Consider the following 23,479-nt stretch of genomic DNA (forward strand, 5'->3'; position numbering starts at 1 on the left):
TCACAGGCTACTCCCCTCTCTCCAGCAGACTTTTACACCTTCCAGGGTCACACAGCCCAGGCAAGAGACCTGATGACAGCTTGCATTATTTCAACTTGCTGTCCTACATCCTATTTTCTAAATTCATCATTCTTGTTGTTAACCTTTGCCCTCCCTTATATTTTTCTTGAAGTCCTGTGCCCCAAAGTGGACACACAAATGCTCTAGCTGAGTCCTTATCAGTACCAGCTACCTCAAAAGGATTAATTCACGCGTGTTGTGAATTAACGCATTAGTTGTGACTCATGCAACGCTCTTCAGATCCAGCAGGTCGTCGTCTTGCAACAGTACCTCGCTGTCGACTTGTGTCTAGTTTGACATTTTCTAACTTTCAGACTACAGAAGAGACACCCCTCAGAAGTCGTCCTCTGCTCCGGCAGTGAATTGTCCCTGCCTAAACACCACCCTTTCCACTTGTCCCATGGAACTGCACCCTGCATGAGAGCACAGTCCCCAGTGAAAGCCGAGTACTGATGGCCAAAGCAACTGCTCCCCACCAAACCACTTGGCACCTCCCCAGGAACCAGAAAATGACAGACCTACACGATTTGGTCTCTACTTGAGGCGGAAGCTCTGCGGAGCGGAGAGGGACGGCTCTTCCCAAAACCTTGATGGCTGGCAAAAATTATTTTATTTTTTTCCCCCCTTCTGACTTGCATCCAACTTCTACAGTGAACGTGGAAAGCAAACCCTTTTTCAGGCCACAGTGCTGAGGGAGCCTGTAGCAAAATAGTTCTCTGCTATATCTCATACCCGAAACACCATTGCTGAATGGGACTTTAATAATATGAAGTCTTAGCAAAAGTAATTAAAAACTGTTTAGTTTGATAAAATGAGGTTGAATCAACATACACTCGTACCCGATTCAAACACATAATTTTTACACTTTTGGGGAATATTTTGTTACTGGTTGAGAGCCTCATTTTTATAGGGAAGACGACAAGAGGCTCCCACACCTGCAGCAGGCAGTGGTCCGAATGAGACTGGGCACTGCTGTGGAGTTCCCTGCCGTCTTCCTCCACGCACCAACCCCGTCGCCTAAAAGAGGCGTGGAAAAGAGGTGAAGGTGTGGAAAAACCCTTGTGCTCCTACTTCACGTTGCTAGCAAAGGAGAAACACAAACACATACTTTTACGTGCCGTTGTCAGGGGATCCAGGGATTTTGTTCACTTATTGAAATGAGTCAGCTTGAAATGCTTTCCCTCCTCTTAATGCAACTTTCAGCTGCCATCAGGGCCCTCGTGAGTGGCACTGGTAGGTGTCAGATGTGGAAACAACCATGCCAGGGAGACAGAGAGCGCACAACCATTTTCTGAGCACGTTGTTTCATTCCGCAATAAAGTAAGTTGCGCTGTTCACAGAGAATTACTCTTTATCCATCACTTCACTCAGCAAGACAGGCCAATACAATTTCTGCTCTTTTTCTTTCTCTGTACAGTTCATTTTTGTTCCTCCTGGAGGTTAGGAAACAAATTACAAATTGACTGGTTTGAATCTTCAGCACGCAGACAGGTAATATTGTTTAACTGCAGGAACATTGCTGGGATGAGGTTCTCCATTTTAATACATTCACTTTAACTGTAAAATTAATTACTTGGTGACAGTAGTAAACAGAAATAAGCAATAGAGATAACTGCATTAAGTGTATGTTAACGTGCAAAAATGACATACATTAAAAAGATTTGAGCATGTTCAGTTCTGTTTGTAGGCAGTGTCCAAATCCTTGGTTTTTAACTTTGAAAGGATAAAAAGTTTAATTAGATTAATTTGGTGGTCTACTTACATTATCCAGTAGGGATATTTTGAGCCATTACAGAATGTCTCTTGTGTTGCCCGAGATACAAGCCAATGAAATCGAGATGAGGGTTTGTTATTGGCTGGAACCAATTATTTCTGCTGGGAGAAAAGATCAATTTGTGATAAGAATTAGAATGAAATAACAGGGTAAGAATTTGAGAAGTTTTGACCTTACAGTAAGTTAAATTTTTCCTTGGAAAAATTTAGATACAGCCTTTATTTTACACTCTTTTATATAGGAAGCCAATGTAAGAACAAAAAGGTGATTTTCAATGTCCAGGTTGTTTGTCCTTTCTTGCGGAACAGAAAACACCAACAAATTAATTCTCCCTATTCCACATGCCACATATTAAATCTTTCAAGTCTGAATGTCAGCTACCAGAGCTACTGTACGCCAGCAAGAACTACTCACAGCCTATTCATTGATGGAAAGGGAAAACTGCCAAAAAACGTTAGTAAAGAAGTCTTGAAACAGCAGGGGTTGAACTCATCTGCCTGTTTGTCCATAAGAATGTCAAATACCCTTTCCTCAGAGTTTACGTGGAGCCTCACATCTCGCAGACCCCGCTGGACGCGAGCTCCTGCAGAAGCACTGCCTTGCTGAGACTGCTGCCCATCTGCTCCCCGACTCTCCCATAACCTTACGGCTGTCGCCTTTAATTACCCTAGGGAAATGATGCAGTTTTAATATCGGCCTCTGGCTGATCAACTTTTCCACCCCAAAGGATGTCCCTTACTGGCTTCTACTTTTTCCCTGCTTTGGTTCCACGCGGAGAGAACATCATCTTTTCTTAAAAAAATAACATCTAGGTGCTTGTTAGGTGACACTTGGAGCTGTTTTTAGCAAAGACTGCTAACTTCTCAGGTTCACAACCCTCTGCAGTGCGATTCCTGCATGCAAAGGCAGCAAACGACGTTCAGTTTCAAACATAGCTCAGATCCAACCCTCGAACGCAAAGACAATGTCTGTTACTTCCCACGAGACCCCCCCCGACTCAGCACACGTAGCATTTCCTCAGCTCAATCACCCTCAAATCACAAATCAAGTTTCTAACAAGATTTTAGCTTTTATTTTCCTTCAGTCTGCGAGAAGTTAGTTTGATCTTTGCTCTCACATTCATTTTGCAGCGATTCTGCTCCATTTTCCAAGCTATCGAGTTTCATTCCCTTCTTGCTCGCCCCCTTTTATCTTCTCTGTCCTCTTGGGAATGGCTCCGCTGCAGAGGCTCCTCCACCAAGGACTGGGACAAACCCCACACTGTCTCGCCCCATGCTCAACTGGAGGACAGATAACGGAGTTTACGGGTGGTCACAGGGTTGGGTCAAGCCCTCACCTCTGCAGCTGTAGAAATTTTAATACTAATACATCCCTGCTGACTGCGAGCTAAGATAACAGAAGATGAGAACTGGGTGCGAAGGGGCACTTCATCTCCAGCTGCATTTCAGCTTTGGAGAGTGACGGCAGAGTGGGATACCGTTTGCAATATCCCTGTTGGATTTAAGATAGCAACTTTATTATAATTTTAAACATCTTTTAATTAACAAATTCTTTTGCAAGCCACCGTCAGCCGTGGTTTCCATGGATGCTGCTATCGGATATTGCAGAGCAGAAAGCAGAGCTGCAGCAGCAGGGGGAGGGGGAGGCCACGCACCGTGCTGCTGGGGAGAGGGACCACCGCTGCCGCCAGGACCCCGGCTGAAGGGGCAGAGTTAAGGCTGCTTTCACAGCCCTCTCCCCTCGGCAGGGATCACCCCCCAGGAAGGCATCAGGAGAGTGGCAGTGGATGGAAATGTGCCTCCGCCACCCACCCGCTGCCAGTCCCACCGGGTCCTCCTGTAGCTCTGCTGGCACAAGGTCAGGTCTGCACCTCCCACGGGGAGCACAGCCACGTTCAGCCCCGCTCTACACCCGAGGAATATCCCAATAGCTCTTTCGTACCACAATGGGTATGGGCTTTAATTTGTTCATCTCCAATGTTCAATCAAACAATCTACAGTAGGTCGACTTTCTGATGGGAACTAAAGGCGATTCTTTAATTAGATTTAAGAACTGCAACACTTGAAGTTAAATCATGCTTAGAAAGATGAAAATTGAAAAATGATAACTAATGGGATTTACAGATGATTTCCTTTAAAAGTCAGAAATTATTATTACACAGATGTACCCCAAGGACCTTTCCATAGCTGTTAAAAATATTCCTCTTAACAGCAGACAATGAGAATATATCCACTTATATGGGAAGATGAACAACAAAGCTAAGACATTTTTTAATAAAAGTAAAGATTCCCAATTATAGACTAGAGCCTGCAGTCCCTTCCGCCTCCTCCTCCATTTCAGATTCTGTATTTCTTTTGCAACTGAAAATGATGTCACGGCTAGGTAACATGGGGGCCACATGCCTGGGTTCTGACCTAAGCGACATTGATGAAGCGAGCTGTAAAAGAGGACATTGAATCCTAGCTCAGCGGCATGTAAGTGAAAACACATTTTCAAATATCTGTCCTATTGCAAAGTAGTATTTCAACCCAAATTTAATACCGTTTAAAAGACTTAGGACCTTAACACATATTACAAAAAAGCCAGGTAGCGTATTTTTACCTAACCTTCACATTGTTGTGCATTTCTTCAACAATGCTAACAATTCACAGAAATTACTGCTTGTGGTTTAACATTGCACCAAAAGGGGTAATGATAATTTCAGGGTTTTTCCCCTGTAAATCCAAACGCTCTCTTTTGCATCACTTCATCTCTTCTGGCACAGCCCCAAGGTCAACTGAAAAATCCCTACTGACTTCAAAAGGAGCAGACAGACCCCAAATCTGCTTCATGAAAAAGATCCGTTTCCTTAATCAATGTATAAAAATTGAACCTGTGAAGATCTTCTGGCTGTAACGCAAACACTGCCCAGCGCACAAAGCTTTTTGTGCTTATGTGTCTTTGCTCAGGTAAGTTAACCACTGTAAGATCCCGCTCGTTTCCCACCTCTGGTTCGTGGAAGTCCACTGCCGCTGCAAGGGCTGAACTACACAGTCAAAGGTATCAAGTGCCAGCATCTATACCGGTGCCAGAACTCGCAAACACACCTCTCTGTGTACGCTTTGCTTAACTACAGGGCTCGTCCTTTTGCAAGCGTTATGTGGGAACTGCTGTGGATGTGATTAAATTGGGTAGGAATTCTTCACTAAAGTACTTTATCACATGCCAAGAATTCGAGTAACATTTTTGTACATTTGAACAAGTTACTATGTCTCTTACAGGGGTCCCAAAAGTGTTCTGAAGGCGAGTATTTTAAGTTTTCCTTCAAATACTCGTTGATAACAACATTTACCATGAATTTTGTGGTCCTACTTGCTCACTAAAGGAATTAGGAACAAATCCAAAGGGAGACAGAATTCTGTTCTGAATCTACAGACCAAAATGAAAATGAGGAGCATGTTCGATGACAGAAATATAGCATGGTACGATATAATAAGTATACTGGGACAAGACAGAAGGAAGACAAATAGCTATCGCTTTTGACACAGATTGCATTAAGAAATGTCTTACAGAACTGGTAAAAATAAAAACTGTGATGACAACTTAGCATCTTTTACCTAGCAAAGTACAATTCTTGCACTTTGCGAGAAACCAGAAGTCACCGGTGCCTGGCAGCCGTTTGGTGGCTCATCGTACGCAGCAGGATGATTACTGTTCTTGCAGGGAATGGGTGCCCCTGCCCCTAAAACTGCTGGCAACCTTGGCAGACAAGCCAAAGCCTGCTTGTTTGAAGACAAAATCCTTGTCCCTTCAATCTCTTTAGACCACGACAGACTAGAAGCAGCCAGCACAGATTCCCTGTCCCCTTGACAGAGGAAGATACCAAAATCCTACCACCGCTCTCTGGCAGGCACCTTTTTCCAGTGCTGCATTTATTTCCAAGAAGCAGCTAAGGGTTTGATGTTGCAGCCCCAGAACAAATGCAGCTGGGGTTTGTCCGGCAGGAAGGGTTAGGTATTTCACCAGCTCAATGTTCCTGGGTCAACTGGTAGAGGGAAAACTGCCTGCTCCGGAGCTGCAAAACCCTGTCACAGCTTTCCTTTTACACACATGAATGTGCTGAATCATTAAAAACAGGTCTTGCTTGAGTAGGTAAGGCAGTATTTGAAGGCTCTGGAGAAGAGATTATTTGGAAGTTAGAATACATATAATAATTAGAGGTAGCGTTGTGATGCACAACGTGATTTACAAACTGATTTCACGCTAATGCCACTTCAGCCCCAGGAAGAATGCCTTTGTGGCTATCTGGCTATGAGAAAGGCTTATCCATTTACTCTCCTGAAAACCCAATAATCTGCTGTGTAGCAGGGACTTTCTTGGAGTGCATTCTCTTCATTCATAGACTCCGATAGGGATGCTCTATCAGTATTTTTATGTTTATCCCAAATTATGAATGCTTTCAAATCATGAACAGCATTAAAAAGCTTTCTGGCTTTTTCTGGCAGCCTGCAGTGCAAAAATGTTAACTCAGGAGTTTATTCTACAATAGATTATAAATGACACTTAGTGACATGATGGATACATCCTGGCTTTGCAGTATAGAGATGATCTCAGAGTGCAGGCCTTATTCCTTGTTTCACTAATATGCTGCACACGGATCAGTGTTGTCAGCAGTCTGTCTTCAGTATTTTGATTAATAATGTTAACATGGTTTTCTAAATTGAGCTATTGTTCATGTTTCTGAGCCTATTTATGCTAATAGTGTTTTTTTTTTTTTTTTTAATTTAAACATTTATGAAAGCATTAGTTTGTGACCAACAGGCTTAGTTTCATAGGTTATATTGTTCCAAAATGAAGGCAAGATTATACGCATCAAGAATTTCAACTTGCTTTCATTTTTAACTGAGCAAATATCTTCTGGAGGTTATTTTAAATCTTACCCTATTCTCCAGTTCACATGCCTGTAGTGAGATTTTTCTCAGAACATACAAATAAGAAGTCATTGAACTCTCCTGTTGACATGAGGTCAGAGAAGGTTTCCCAACCATGAACTGGTCTAATTTTGGAGGTTTTTTGCAATATGCTTCAAATGAAGCCCTTTCAGACTAATGACATCTAATGAACAAGGAGCATGCCTTTTGGCTAACGTGTTTTCATTCCATACCCAAAATGTGGGATATGCAGACAGATGCAGCGGTAACTTGCAGCCCTTGTGAATAAACAGGGTTAAAGGCACAAGTCAAGACAGGCTTCCCAGAAGTTCAATATGGAGACTAACATAAGAAAACACTATAAATGTGTTTGAGATTGACAGTTAACGTGAGATCAGCCTGAGAAGCCCTAAAAAGACCACACTGGTGATATCTACACCCCCCCATTAAGCAAAGATCCGATTCCTTTCCAATCCAAGAGCTGACTCGTGACAGACTGCAGTCTTCATACCACCATGGTGAGGGCAAAATTACTTTTTATGCTCACTAATTGCAGATATTGCTCTCCAGCTTCAGGCATCCAAAGGGCACGATCCTCAGCGTCAGCAGGAAATGACGGGGCTGTGCAGCAGAAGGAAGGGTGACGAAGTCTCAGAGTAAGAGGACTGAACGCCACGGGGATGACTCGACTGTGAGTTTCTGGCACATCAAAGACAAGCCATGCTTTTATACATACGGACAGGAAAAGGAAGTTCCACCCCTCACCAACCGACACCTAGAATTGTCAATTATCTCTGTTGTCTCACTGAGAGAGACAGAGAAAAATGTATTTTGGAGCTGATTTTAATTAATAGTTTTGCAAATCTATACTTCTTTTTTTCTATAGTCCTCAAGAACAGAACAAGTTTTCTGGAAGGCTCCAGACCCAGGATGAACCATGTGTGAAAAACCTGACACTTTTCTTCGAACAAACAAACAAAAAAGGAATGTAGAAATTGTATGAAACACAGTCCTACTTTCTTCTCCCACCGAGCAGCAACCAACCACTCAAATCACTAAAGAAAACAATCTGCAATTTTCCTCTAGATGAAGAGCATAGTGGTTTTTGATACATATGCATGTAACTGCAGTTTTCCATGAGTACAATTAATCTCTCTAACACAGCTAACAAAAGAAAACCTTTTTAAAAATATAAAGCTGAAAAAAGGGATCTAAAGCTGAGCAAGTGGAGAGGGGAACAAAACGCAAAAGCAGCTCCAATGCTTAAGGCAACCTACATACACATCATCTATAGCTGAGTCTCTTGCTAGGAAATGCATTTATATGGATCATTATCTTCACACGATACCTATGCATTCCAGAAGCATTCAAGTGACCACATTATGCACGGCTCAGCAAACCACTTACATATGCACATAGGTAGCTTTAAAGAATCCTGAAATTATGTCAACAAGATGGGGAAATGGGGGCTTCCTGTCTAGGGAGAAAAAGAATAGCAGAGAGCGCGTACAGAGGGCTGGGCCCGTCCCATCCATTGTGTCGGACATAAAAAGCAAGACTTGCAGATGAAGTTAAAAATATCATTTTGACTCAATAGAGGACAGATGTAGAAAACATCAACCCTGCCCGTATGCGAAAGATTTCATAACCACCTTCACTGTGCGGCTCAGTTCGCATAGGGAAAAGCTGGGAGAATGCAGCACGAAGAAAACAATAAAAGACTTTAGCGTAGGTGTGGGAAGGGGGAGACAGATGTATGAGCAAATTGCTTTGAAAAATTGGCCGGTGATGGGTTGGGGCTGAAACAGGAATTTCTGTGTGTGAGCTCTGCAGAGCGACAAAGCTTGGGAACCATGGCGGATCCCTGAAGAAAAGACGACAGATGGACTTCACTAGAAGTCTCCCAGTTGTGCCCCCGTACAGCTCCCTGATGTTTAACACGAGCAGCACAGCGTGCCCAACTGGTCCAAGAGCTGGCTGGACCACCTCGCCGCTGCCACCCCTTGTTGCTGACTCGCAGCCTGGAGGACAGGGCTACCAACAGCAGCCCTGGGGTCCTCTCTGAAAGGGCTCCAGGTACCCCCAGATAGCCCCGCTGAAGTACCCAGGCACTGTGTCACGGTCAGACAGGGGGCACTTTGCCCCTTCAGCAAATTAGGAAATCCTGGAATTAAGCCCAAAAAGCACTCCTGAATCCTCTGTTACCAACCCCTGCCTCTCCAGTATTTTTAAACTGTGTTTAATGGAAATCCTTTAGACGGGCTCCTCAAGCCTGCGCCTGCACGGCACACATCTGGGGATGGGGACCAGCTCCACGCTGTCACAGGGACTGGTTCCTGCTTCCTGCTGATAAGGAAACACACTATACATTAATCTCCTTTTACAATATCATATAAAACCTTAATTACAACCTCATGCCTCCACAACAAACGCATCACACATTTAATTCATGCACAAATGTCAGCCCTCAACAATTTTTTTTAACGCGGCCGAGTTTGTAATTAAGGGTTTGCATTATTCGGCAAGTGAAGTATTAGGGCATGACCACAGAGCCCAGCTCTACTGCTATTTCCTGCAGGATTTTCTCAGATATAAGCAAAACCAGGACAACTGACCAGATACATTAAGGAGATCATCTGCATGGTCAGAGGTTTTACAGAGCCACAGCTGGAACATAAAACCCTTTGTGAGCCCCAATCAATGGAAATAAGCAGAAAAGCACTTCATTTTAACACCTAGCAGATGTTCCAGTCCAGGTGACCATTAATCCATGTGCTTCTCCCTCTTTCTTCATGTCATTTTAAAGATAGACCTATCTTTCTTCTTTTTACAGACATTTAAAAAACCTGAACAAACAATTAAGCAGGGTCCTTGGTAGTAGTGCTTAAAACCGAGATTTTAGTTTTTTTTTTTTTTTTTTTTTTAAATTGGATAACAGAGGCATACAGTACCGGGTTTACACCTCAGTCACTCAGCTAACAGCAGGCTTTCATTATCCAAACACAGGTCCGTCCTGAAAATAGGAACTCAAAAAACTTCTCCAACATTCACAAGAGCCTTCTCTGCTGGGTTTGTGGTCACTTCTAGGTGCTCTTATCTCTTAGACAATCCCACACATGAACTTTGCTGTTATCTAATGATCTTTGCTAGGAACACACAGAAACACAGCTGCACGCAAAATCCTTTTTAGATTTAAGCTCAAGTGATGAACACACCATGTCTACCTAACAGCACACAACTAAACTAAACTAAAGGCTGCTGATCTACTACAATGTTAAACAATGCTAAAAACTTCCTATTTTTAGTTCTGCTTACATTGAACTACATTCCCATGACTTCAGGATAGCAAACAAATTTCCAGGCATTAGCAAATAATAACAGTCCTTCCAGCTGTTCCAAACTTTACAGCTTTTATCAAGCTGAAAGGAGACCTGGATTCACCAAAACACAGGTAATCTGGGCTGCTATAAATATGTACGACAGCCTCACAATTGTGTGGTGGAAACTGGAGAGAAGAGTCTTACGTTAGAACATGAAATAAATTCCCTGACTAGGCAGGAAAAACATTTCAAATAAAGTAGGACACACAGAATAGGTTATTTGCTCCTTCTCACCTGAACATAACCATTAAACAATTTTTAAATTACAAAGTTATCATAGTAAACTGTCTGCCAGAAGATCATGCGACAACAATGCATGGACTCTGCATCACATGCAAGGAGACTAAATGTGACTATTACTCTTGGATAATTAGCCTCAGCGCTGCAACATATTAGATGAACGTAGGTAGTGTCATTGGATAGGCACGCAACAAGACATACTGCCTTGGTTAATCACATGCGATTTCACCCTGTCATATCCAAAGCACTAAGGATAAGGAGGCTTTGGAATGTTTATATAGAAAATATTAAACTATGAATAAAACACTTTGCCATCAGCAATGGCAGTGAAGCAGGCAATGTTCAGTGTCAGAATTTAAGACCACAAAAGCCATAAAGCGCAAAAAAGCCCCATTTTCAAAACCAAGTCATTGGATTAAACCAAATCTGTAGTAAATATCTCTTTTACAGATTTTATCTCATGTAATCATCAGAATGACAGACAAGAATCTCTGATTTTTAGGAGTGACAGACTTATCATAGGCTTAATTTCAGCGAGCCTATTGGAAGCAGGAATATATAGGAAAAATAATTAGTGTGTAAATGTTCTTTTTGTAGAAAATATATCAGGCAAGAAAATGTATTTAAGATCCAGATATGAAGCTAAGTTAGCATACGTATGGCTGGGTACACTGGAAGAAGCTGGATACGTGCTGTATTGCAGTACAGGTTCTGTACAGACACCTGCATTCCTTCGAGTTACTTAGGAGATATTGGATAAAAGTCCAATCAATGATTGAAAGATGGGAAGCAAAAGGGAAGCACAGGCCAATTTAATTAGGTTCCTACCCAGGCTTATGACATGTATTACAGCAGAATTTATCGGCCAAACTGACCAAAGCTCCATTGTCCAGGGAACAGACTGAGAAAGTACAAGCCTGTATCTCAAGGGCCTTCAAAGCTAAGACTTAGCAGGTGAAGAGAACAAAATAATAAGACAGCGGATATGGTTATTTCTAGTCAATCAGAAGAGACAATGACAGTACTCCATCTGCTTAGCTACAATCCACGTTGCACTTCCTACACGACAAACAAACCAGAAATTCTGCACTGAATCTTTCAGGAAGTGGTACCCCAATCATAGCGATCTACCAAGATGAGAAGTTAGTTAAACTATCTTTTTCATGATTAGAATTATTCTGCATCCATCTTCTGCATGATTATAAATGTAGGTGAAACAATCATTAAAAGAGAACAAGTTTCACCAAAACGATGAGATTTTCCCTCAATAAAAAGATTGCCTACAGTCATTGGCTCTTGATTAGGGGACATTTTTAGAGATTGCCTTCATAGACTGTTGGGAATGAAGCCTGCCAGGACACAAGCTCAAAGAATAGTATTGGCCTATACTATTGAGGCTAACACAACCTTCAAGATCTAAAGCAGGGCTTAGTGAATGCTTGCATAGCACTTTGCAGAGAAGATCACACTCTACATCCGGTATCAGCCTGGGAGTCAGAGAACTACATGGGACAAGGGATGTAGGCGGTGGCAAGAACTGCCCCTCTCTATATACCAAGTACTTGAAACTGGTGTAGCTTTCAAAGGGTAACAGAATTGAAAACACGTAGTCCACTGCTGAGGAGAAAGAAGAAAGGATGCTGCACTGTTGATGCTCTTTTACCATATGCTCGGACCACTGAAGCCATTGCTTCATAGGCTTTACCATTAACATTAGCAGTCTTTTTCTTCTTCCTTGCCTTAGTAAACATTACTGATACCTAATCAAGAACGGTTTCTCAAGAAATCTTTTAATTCTGAATAGCTTAACAGAAATCCATGGGTTTCAGTTGACAGAAATGCTATCACTGCATATTGTCAGTGCAGGAACCCTACCGAGCGGCAGCAAGTCTGACCATCCACACCCCTGCAACCAGAGAGAAGGGACACGTCACGCTTGCCAGAAATATGTTGGTCTAGGAGCATTATGCCACAGCAACAATTGAAAAAGCCATGATCAACATTCTCCCTAAAAATAAGGCAATTCAGAAATGTCACTTCTGTTGTCACAGTTTATGTCACTGAAGTGTCACTTGGAATTAATATTAGCCTAATCAAGCCAATTATAGAGTACTTATATATTTAATAAGCTCTTGGATTTGACTTTTGATACGAAGATCTGAATATTCCTAGATGTTTTATGAATTTAAAATGGTTCAAAGTTCAACTCCAACAGAGCAAGGACCTCGCAAGATGTTCTCAGAAAAAACCCTCTGCTGTTCAAGCAGAAAACGATGTGTCGCCTTGCCAGCCGCAGTGGGCTTTTAGCATGGCTTTTGGCAGTGACTCAACACGAGTGCAAGACCTGAGCCCCCTCTCACCACACACGGAGCGCTTCCAGCCCCTCCGCTGGGGGCCACGGTCTCACGAAGGATGGGGCTCTGCTGCTTGATGTCGGAGGTAGCGAAGGGTCACAGACAAAGCGATGCAGATGCACGGAGATGCTCAGGCCCGGAGACACCTCCTTCACTCGAGAGGTACCCCAGCTCCTGGTTCGGCCATGCAACCAGGACCACCTGCAGTTGCATGCTGCGGTCCCTGTTCATCTAGCACTGGAGATGAGGTTTGCCTGAAAACCTGTACGCTGCTGCTCCGGAGTCAGAAGAGGTACTTCAACACTCCCACTCGTCTGCTGCAGAAGCAAAACTGGGCAGAAATTTTTCTGTGACATCTATTTTCTCCTTTCTTTAGTAGGGAGGCTAATGAAGAGTTTCATGTACACGTAATTGTCATGCACAGTAGTTTAATCTCCCTATGCGGTGTTCATGGTCTAAACACACAAAGAAGATACGTTGATTCTCACAGAAATTAAGTGCTAGGGCACAAAACAAGCAGGAGGGAGGGACAGAGATGTTATTTCCTCAAGGAAGAAAACCATACCTTTAGGATAACAGGTGCCCTTGAGGGAAGGTCAGAGCAAAGCAGCTACAGCGTCAGGAAAGTGACTTTGCCTTTTAATAAAACACAATCTACTAAATGCAGACATGGAAGGCAAGTGGGTACAAAGTCACATTTTTCTTAACTCCTTCAACCCCAAAAGGCAGCGCTCCCCCTCCCATCAGAGCAGCAAGAGAGGAGGCCTTGGAAGGGATGGAGATGAGGGGCTCTACGCAAAGCGTGGTCGCCAGCCCTTTCCCACGCACGGCCCAGCGCTCACCTCTCCGGCAGAGGCAAGGGCTGTGCCCCGCGGCCAGCACGAGGGTCCCTGCCTCCCCCTCCTTCAGGTCAGGCTACTTACAACATGCCAGTCGCCTTCAAACCTCTTGCGAGCAACGAAACAGGCATGATCTGCAGAGGGGGAAATTCACCATTTCAGCAAAGAGAAAGAAAAAACCCACTACCTTGGCAGGTTTTGTTTATTTTAAAAGGGATGGGTGTTTGGAATATTTGCAGCAGTCCTCAGGGAGACGAATGAATGGTTTGTCCACGGGTAAAGTGGAAAGGGGTGTACGATACAGACATTTATCACACGCACATTTGTAAGCTACGTGTGGTTTACAGCATAATTAATCAGTAGGTGTCTCCTATTCTGTACCCAAATGCAGCCTCCCGTCTTTCCAGGCACATTTGACAAATAACTAATTTATATCCTTCTGCGATCCAAATAATCTTCTCCCCGATGGAAGATTCTGGGAGGAGTAATTCAAATTCCCGCACACGGGAACTGAAAGGGTATTGAAGCGCTGTCCCTGCACATCCGTGGTACCTGCCTGCCGAATCCCTGCAGACTCCCAGGAACATTCGCAGCCACATGCACAAAGCCACACAGAAATAGAAATATACGTATGATTGTGTATATCTGACTTGAACAAAACAGAGATGGGGAAAATTACATCGTCAGAGGATCACTGCTGCTCTTCAGCTCTCACCCACCAATGCTACATGTTTTTGTACTCGATCCTGACTCCTAAGAGTATGAAACCAGAGTCACAATCCAGAGAAGAATGGGCCCCTCCTTTTGAGGTCAGTTAATCAGAAATCAGGAGACACGGAAACATACGTTTACGAAAAGTAAATACCACACAAATTTGAGGATTTTTCCCCTGCAAATAATCTCACTTGTGTCATATACAGAAAAAAAGTATTCAGCTCGATGTAGGTCCCCTCTTTGTAATTATAACTTGCCACATTTTCACGATTTCTTACTCTATATTTACTATTCTGTTTTGCTGCTGTACAGAGTTTCCTCTATTGCAATCAGCGTGGGTGTCTGGAGTGTGAGCTGTTAGATTTCTGCTCCTCCCCTCACATCAACATGCTGGAGGTTATCATAAGCAGCTACAGGAAGGATGCTGGTTGGAGGTTTGCAAGATTGCACACAAAAACGTAAGTCACTAGAAGGAAGAATTTTTTTCCCCCTTAACAGAAAGTTCAAGGAACACATACATATGATTTCATGGGAATAAATAAAAAAAATTGTGCAAATTATTTGTGGGTTTGTAAGCCCTATGTAAGCAAGACGCAATGTAGAGAGCATCCACTGAAACACCGTTCTTTAAAATTCAATTAGAGGAGAACTCGCTGGACTTGGAAAAAGCCAAGAGTAGGGGTCATGCAGAAGGGCTACAGCTACCTAAAGAAAAGGAAAAAAGTATTCCTCACATTTTGGACATTTCCTTTTTATTTACATGTTGAGGGAAAGGATAAAAGAGACATTTTAAAAGAAGATGATCTATATATTTACATATTTTTTTACATACTGCTCTATGTCAACCCACAATTGATCCTGCTTTGTAGACAATCACGTAAAAAAGGTTAACTTTTCGAAAAATTAAAGACTGCTCAGAGAAAATTACAGTGATATATTTTCAGGAGAGGCCAAATCGCAGCTTTTCCTATAAAGCAGCCCCATATCACCTTCTACTTTGCTCCTTCTCATGGATGCCTCACAAAGCATTTCCATTTTACACAAGGGCGCACCCAAAGTTCAGATAAAAAGGAACCCTGCAATTGTTCTTCTTTATTTAGAAAGCATTAAACACACACAACACAGGATAAAAATCCTGTTGTTCTTTAAGGAGCATTAAGGAGGAGCAATGCCTGCAGCTTATGTCTTTTTGTGTGTATTTTATCTGCAAAATACCAGCACACAGGCATTCCTCAAAGAACCTATGTAAATTTTATCAGGGGATCATCTCTAATCCCTCCAACATTTCATCTCTGCCTTCAGCAGCTAATGAGTTAAAGATGATAAATACCATTAACAAAGGAAAGAGGATCTTTCCTTTGTTTCCCAAAGAATGCGGAAGCCTGACTTCTAGTAATGTATTTTTATATTCAGCAAAGTTCCCTAAGTGGACAATTTTGCTTCTAGCTTTGTTTATTATTCTACCTTAAAAAAATGTTTTGATCATCCAGAAGACAATCAGAGTATAAAAGTCATTAAAATTACTGTTCCCTATTGCTGATTGTATCTGCATGTGTATTTTCCCCTTATGGGAAAATAAGGGGAAAATGTACACTAAGGACACCCAACACCACAAAATCCATATAGTCTTTCTTCATTTCACAGAGAAACTCTTACCGGGGCTAAGAAGAATTATATATAATCTCAACCATAATTAGTCATTAAATATTAAAACACCAAATATTATGTGCCTGGGCTGCATTTTGGATGTAAAATTTGCCATTGATAATCCAAAAGGGGCCCAAATAAGCGACTGATGCCACAAACAAAAAAAATGGTTTCAGGTTTGTTGGTTTTGTTTTGACAAACAATGGGTAAACCACAAAATATACAGCTTGATCCCACAATCTCTCCTTATACTGGTTAATGTTTAGGTCTTCAATTAATTCTGAACAGATTATTTTATAGAGCCAGGAAAAAAGGAATCATTAAGCACTAACAACAGTCGTACCTTCACACACCGATTTCATAAAAAAGGGCTGAATGATACAAATATTGCATAAATTCATGACAGAGTTTACCAAAGAGATTATAAGTTCGCAAAATACCAACAAAACACATTGACTCAAGTATATAATTAAAAATACATGGTATTTTATTGTTCTTTTGAACCCATCAGTTATGAGCCTTATTGACCTCTTCTGTAATGAGGGGCAAATGTTCTGTATTATTTGGCAAACAAAATTCCCAGAAGTAACAGACAGCAAGTTTTCCCAAGAAAAATGGCTCTATTAAAAAGTTATTCGCAAATGTACTCATTTTAAAGTTACACAAATGTAATTACTTCATTTAGATGTTTTGTAAAATCTACGCATTTATATTTGAAGTCTCACAGATACTAGCATTACTCTGGAATTCTATCAGAAAGATAAGAGGAACAATCAATGCATTAAAAAATACAGCTATCTGCAAGTATAGCCTGGATCTAATAAAAGAGAAAATAATGCAAAGTTTTATAAAAGTGCAGTTTGGCTTTTAAGTCTTTTTCCCCCCCCTCCAGGTTTTACATACAATTTTTTTATTATTTATTTTTTGTCTTTTGGATCTGGACACTATTAGAGAAAGAAAACATTTGAGGAACAAATGTTAGAAATATTTATGCTTTTAAAATATGCCAGGAAGTCAAGTTATTAACATGTCCATTCACACCCCAAATTAATACAGGTCTGGCAGCAATGGCACTGTACCGTTTTAAGTGAAGCGCCTGGTCTATCGGGGAGCGTTCACAAGGACGGGCAAGCTAATACAGCGTCTCAGTATATAGAAAGAAGACACAGTGCAGTACCCTTGCAGTACAGCAAGGGTTTTTAAGCATGTGGTAAGTCAGAGGCAAATTTTATTTCAAGTTTTCAATGAATTTGGGGAAGAGTAAGGTCCATCCACCCTATTCCGAAGGCTGCCTGCTGAAATCCCATAGACCGGCTTACGCAGCACTTCCAAAAAAAGCCCTGCTCACGCCCCTGTTGTTTCCTTCTAGCCGATGTATCTCTACCTTTCTGAAAAGACAGACGCAACCTGATTCTCAGCTGAGGGTATTACTGTAGGATATACAGCAGAAATTGTGCTTCCTTGCATAATACAGTATTCCTCGCAGTGAGAGACTAATGGTCATTCGCATACATAGTAATGGAAGAATAAAAGGGGTGGAGAAATAACTGCTCCTTTCCAAGGAGTTACATTACCTTTCTGCACATTTCTAAACTTTTAACCATAATACACAGCCGGTGTAACCAGCTGAAAAGGATCTGGAGCCAATACCAGAATTGTTTTCCCCCTCCTACCTGTGACAAGCTAGCAAAAGTGCATCCCTCTACATTTAAACGCATACAGCCAGACTATATTGCAATACAAGTGCATACAAGGACAGACATTCACGTCTCGTATTTGACTGAAGGCAATCCTAAGCATGTATGATGCGAAAATATCTGATACGGTACTGATTATAAAGACTTTTTGCCATACGCTATGACCACTAATATCTTATCACTACTTTTGCAGAGTAAGCTGCAATTAAAGAAATAGCATAAGACCGAAATATTTTAAGTCCTTCTGTATACCCCACCCTCTCCGAGTTAAATGCAGACAGCTATAGAAAGAACATGCAGTGCTATCTATTCAGAGGCAGCACCGTGAATATATTCAATTTAAAACTGAGAAGCATAATCTTGAAAAAGGGGATATGGCAACTACATTTCCCACCAGGGGCTAGACCTCACCTCAAGCGATACACTACATGCTCTTGCAAGCTGAAATATTTCTTCCTTCCCATGCAAAAAAATAGTAATAAAAAAAAAATCTGCGGCTGCAAGGAGGAGGAAACGCTTACCTTAATTTTTTTTGCAAAGAAAAAACCCAACAAAAGAGCCCAGCTCCACCGCCTTGAACAGAAAACGCATCTGAAGACAGTGCGGAGAGCGAGCGAGGCGGCAGGCAGCGCCGAGGCAGGGGCGACTGCTCGCGCCCCTTTTTCCGGCAGCAGGCACGACAATGCGCGAACACCCCCTCCACATCACAGCAGGCAACTGTAGCCAGGAGACAGAGGTGCTTAAATTAGAAAACCGCTGCCAGAGGAAATAAACGGGAACCACAGCGACCCCCTCGACCCCAGCAGCTATCAAATCCGGGAAGATATAGTGCACATCTGTTTTACGAGGCCCCCAGGGAGCTCCAACTCCAGCTACTTACCCTGTCTGCATTATTAATAGATGTTAATGGCTCCATTATATCAAAAAGAAGCCTCTTCCTCTTTATAATATGGAAATTCCAAGTTTAAAAAAAAAAAAAAAAGGCAAAACCCCCTACACACCGTAAGGCAGCAAACAGCTTCTTGGTCCTGCTAACTGCAGAACTACACCCCCCCTCCACCCTGCCTTCCCCGGCCATCCTCAATGTACTGATTTGGTAGCCAAAATCGATTCAAGGCAGTAAACAACTGCAATAACGCAAACAGGCAGACAAAGACTTCCTGCCATAAGGCAATTCCTGAATACACGATTTCCTTTTTAATAAGGTTCTGAAAAATTTCAGCTAGAGCATATACATATATATTTTAATGCAAGCGATGCAGTGTAAAAACAGAATAAACCCACACCATTCGGATGTTTCTTGCTTATCTAAATACATGGTTTTATTTCTTCAGCAGAAGTTATCTGTCACCTCAAAAAGTATTATTTAGACTGACTCGATGACAAAGTATCCTCTGTCAAGCCTTTGATTTAGTTGATGAATAAAGGAATGTGATCCTAAAGTATCCCTAGGCTGTGTTTTTGTTAATGCATGGATTTCCTCCGGGTCCATTCATCCTCAAGGTAGGTGTACTGCAGTCATGCACCAAAGTGTCAAAAGACCTTCCACAAAAGATATTGACCTATTTTAATCTGATCCATGTATAAATGCTATGGAGCTACCACTGGGAATAAAGTGAACCAAGGATGTATTTTTAACCCCTTTATAGCACTGTATGCGGGAGGAACAAATTCGCATCAGTAACAAACGTATCCTCAAAGACTGTACAAGAACATAGTTTGCTTTAACTGGATCTCTTCCACTGATGTTAAGAGTCATGTGAAAAGCTACGGCTTACTCAAAGAACCAGGCTCATCTTCTCTGCAGTTTAGTATTGCTATCCGATAATTTTGACCAGCTTTTTAAAAATCAAGAAAAGCCAAAATGGTAGGCTTCACCTCGTCAGCTTTCACTCCCCTATACAAGATACCGATTTTAAATCAAATATAAAACCACGGCAAGGTCTCAAACTACAAAGAAAAAAAAGCTGTCCTTAAGGATGGCAATACCCCAGCATTAATTGCGTGATGAAATTTTTGCATATGGGGGGGGGGGGCAGGCGGGGAGAGCGAACGTGTCAAGAATCACCTTCTCGTGTTGCAGATGCATGCTGCAGCTGTTTGCTGGCTTTCGACAAATGAATGAAAAGTGCCACTAATTCTTCCAAGACAAATGTAACCGATTGGCTTTGTTGCTTGCTTGCCTCTGCGGCTTTTGAGACCACGCAAGTACGCTGCAGACGCGAAATCACAGGGTCTGGCTGTATTAACTGAATTACAGACAGCACTGATGTGATCATCTTCATCTCTCTCTCGTGCTCTCTAATTATTTATCCAGATCGAGCCTGACTGCTGGAAAATTAGCTCTCTACAGGAGGTAACCGAGCTGAAAGGTTCTTTTTACCAAGAAATGATGGGCTGGCCTCTAGCAGTGCATACGCCAGCGTGCAGTTGTAAGGAAATGTCACAAGATGTAAATTTGCAAGTAGATTTCTCTTCCTCCCAGAAAAAGTAAGACATTTTTAGAAGATACGAAAATATACATATATTTATACAGACACACAAAATAAGTAACTGTGCAAATTCCTGACCCTGAACTTAAAAGAATTTACTTCAAATGAGAAGAGAGGAGACGTATATTGGTCATATCCTCTTTTCGTTGCTTTATACGTTCATTCCCGCTTGCTTTTCTACAAACAAGTTGATAGTATTTCACTTACGCAAGGATTTCATTTCTTGCCAGCAACTGCAGAGACCAAGTTTTAGTTCCGATGCTTAGGGGGAAAAAAAGACACCAACATTTTAGTCACTTAATCAAACCAACTTACAGCAGAATGAACAAAGCATTAAAAAAGGAGTATCTTTTTAAGCTCAAGATACTGCTTTAGCCTGTAGCAATCTAAAAGCAACTGCGAATGTATTTTTATTTTCTATTTATTTAATCTTTTAAAAAGTTATTAAACCTTCCAGACAAACACGGGTAGGTTAAAAGGAATAGCTTTGAAATTATATTCTGATTAGCAAGACTGTTATTATGAGTCAATTTGCTTTACTGCATGTGTATATGGATGTACACATTTTTAAATACACACTTTAATGCACACTTTGGTCCAATTCTAGTCACATGTAGGCCAGTATAAATTTTAGTGCTAGAGAGCTTTAACTTACCATTTGAAGCATTAAACACACAAAACATTGATATTAAAACAATGTAGCTATGTGAAACACAAATATGCTGAATTTGATACCAACAAGCTTTGGAACTTAATTGTCGAAGGGAAAAAAAAAAAGCCACAGCAGATTCTAGGCTGAATCTCTTTGCTTGCTGCATTTGCAGCAGTTTCAGTATGTCAAGCCTTCCCCGATCTTTTAATTGCATTGGGTGTTATGCATGCCAGGGATGGGTGAGAATAGTTGTCAACCCACCTGACTGCAGAACAAAGAGCATTTTTTCTTCCAGCATTTGTAACTGATGCTCAAGCCACACCCTGTCGTCCTTACAGAACGCGCTCTGTCTCACATTTTCCTTTTTCCTACTCACACAGAGAGATGATTTCTTCCCAATAATAAAATATTAGCCATTCTCTAGGATCACTATGTTGGGTTTCACCTTTTATGGAATCCTCTGCGGGTTTATTTTTAAGGGAGGGAGAAAGGCTGCAGGCGCAGCTGCATTTCCCACAGCATGGGGAGTCCCCAAGCTGGGATGCCTCGACACCCCACAGCCCGGCTCCCCTTGCCCCCCGCGGGATGCTGCCAGCAGACGAGGAGCCTCACCCTGCTCACTCGGTCGCGGGAGAGGGCACAGCCTCCAGAGCACGGTTTTAGACCAGGCTGATCAATCCTGGGATGTGAGGACAGATAAGAAAAGAAAGACAGACAAACGCAAAAACAAGAGGGGAAGCCCTGTCTGGCTCCTCTTCCCACCAGCCCCAGGCACCTGCCTGCGGGGTCAAAATGCTCCGGGCAGCATTAACCCATAATGCAGATTTACCAAATCACATGCTCCCCATCTTGCCCCTCAAATCCTCTGACAGCTCAGAGTTTGCAAGGTTAAACTCCTCTCGGTCTGGGTGAGAGCCATGGAAGGGTTGTTCCCCCGCTGCTCTGCGCAAAGGCCCTTCTGCCTTTCGTTTCTCGCCTACGCTCCCATTAGCACTGCAGATCACACACAGCGCCTGGCCCCTCCAGAAACAGATACAGGAACAAAAACCTTCGTAGGTTAGCTACACAACACCCAGAAGCATACTGTAGTTTTTGCAGATTTGTATAAATGAGGCGTATTCCTGATTTGATCTATTTTTAACATAAGCAAGCAACGTAAAGCAAGATGCACACAATGCGAGAACTGGTACCTGCAAAGCAACCCACGTCCCTTTTTCTGCCTGTCAGAAACATCTCCTGCATCACCTCAATTTTCTATTCCCAAAAGTCTAGAAGCAATCAAACACCACAGCTTCTAGCACTGCCCTCACCAACTTTTTCATGAGGTTGTAGCAACAACTTGGCCGCATTTTTCATAGCTCCATAACAGCAGGTAAGCCGTAGGCATCCTTACAGCCAACAAGGCAGCCCTTTCCCTCTGCATTTCCTGAGGCATCAAAGTTATACCTTCTGACTAATGAAAGTAACAGGAATGGTGTTCTTCCCCAAGTTTCAGGACAGGTGGAATGAAGGAACAGCTTGACTTAGCTTGGATTATTTTCGCAAGCAGGAGTAGAGGGTTTACTCGGTCTTTTCTGTTTCCCTGACAGAGCACATGCATCTAATGTGCTTTCCAATCTTAGCCCAACAGGGCAACGAGCAATGCTATGGCCTCTGTGAGGTTTGGCATAGGGCTTTTTTGTTTGTTTTAAAAAGAGCTTTTGTTCAGCTGGTCCTTGGTATTTGATATGTTATCATCCACCAGCCACGCACCACCAAAGGGAAGCCGCGCTGCTCTTGGGCTACGGCTAGATTCTGCATCAAACAGCACAAAGAAACTGTGCTCAACCACTTTAACCTTTGAGACGCAGAAAAATAAAACCCCTTTACCTTTTGATCACATGATTCTTGAATAACCAGCAAAGCCAGCTTTAAAAAAAAAAATCTGTATATCCCAGGACACATTAGACTACCAACTGCTGAATGTTCTCGTTACTATTTTGAAATGGAGTGTGGGTGGAGATACCTACTGAAGCTTTCTACTGCTGCTGCCATTGCTGCTCATTGGGTATGTGTTTTCAGAAATCCCTGCTCCTAAGGAGCCTGAACTTGTATCTGCACCTCTTCTGGGACGCATTGAAGGCACGAGTTCTTGCACCATCTGTTATTTGCAGCACCACTGCACGGGGATGCCAGCCTGTGACAGCACCCAGATCTGCTGCAGGCACAGCAGCAGAAGAACAACAAGGTGAGCCATGAGGGGAAGTCATCAAGACTGAGATGGCAACTGAGAAACACACAGGCAGCAGATTATGTGACACTGATGTGACTAGGCAGAAGCTGACAGTCAGTAGGAAAAACCCCAAGCACTTTCCATGAGACAGCAGATTAGTGGCTTTTAAGGCACCTTGGTGGTGCAGGCAGCGCAGTACGGGAGGAGGGACTCACACCCCAACTCCGCAGGCTCGTTCCACTGCGGATCGTCACACGTTTCAGCCAAGCCTCGCAAGGATTTAATGCACGATGGACACGCACGGCACAAAGCCAGCGGCTGCTCTCCTGCAACTGCTGGCAGTGACTGGAGGTCCTGCATGTATCACTGGGGCAGTACAGGTACCAGATGGCAGCAGAGGCTTTCACTCGTGCAACACCCTGCACCCTGCCCAATGCCCCTTTGCGCTCTGGTTTCTGACGGAAGGGTTTGCTGAATTTGCTTGTGGCCTCCAACCTGTTTTCCCAAC

At 42.6% G+C, this 23,479-nt stretch overlaps 1 long non-coding RNA gene across 1 annotated transcript in view; it reads right to left on the reverse strand.

Annotated features, from left to right (window-relative positions):
• Window positions 1-930: 930 nt before the first annotated feature.
• Window positions 931-23,479, reverse strand: part of LOC142406631 (uncharacterized) — a 32,419-nt gene continuing 9,870 nt past the window's right edge. Inside the window, exons 3-4 of the long non-coding RNA XR_012774639.1 lie at window positions 1,823-1,932; window positions 931-1,493 (exon numbers count right to left, since the gene is read on the reverse strand). This is a non-coding gene — a long non-coding RNA (uncharacterized LOC142406631). The remainder of the gene's footprint in view (window positions 1,494-1,822; window positions 1,933-23,479) is intronic.

The sequence above is a fragment of the Mycteria americana genome, chromosome 2 (assembly GCF_035582795.1).
Source record: "Mycteria americana isolate JAX WOST 10 ecotype Jacksonville Zoo and Gardens chromosome 2, USCA_MyAme_1.0, whole genome shotgun sequence".
NCBI lineage: Eukaryota > Metazoa > Chordata > Aves > Ciconiiformes > Ciconiidae > Mycteria > Mycteria americana.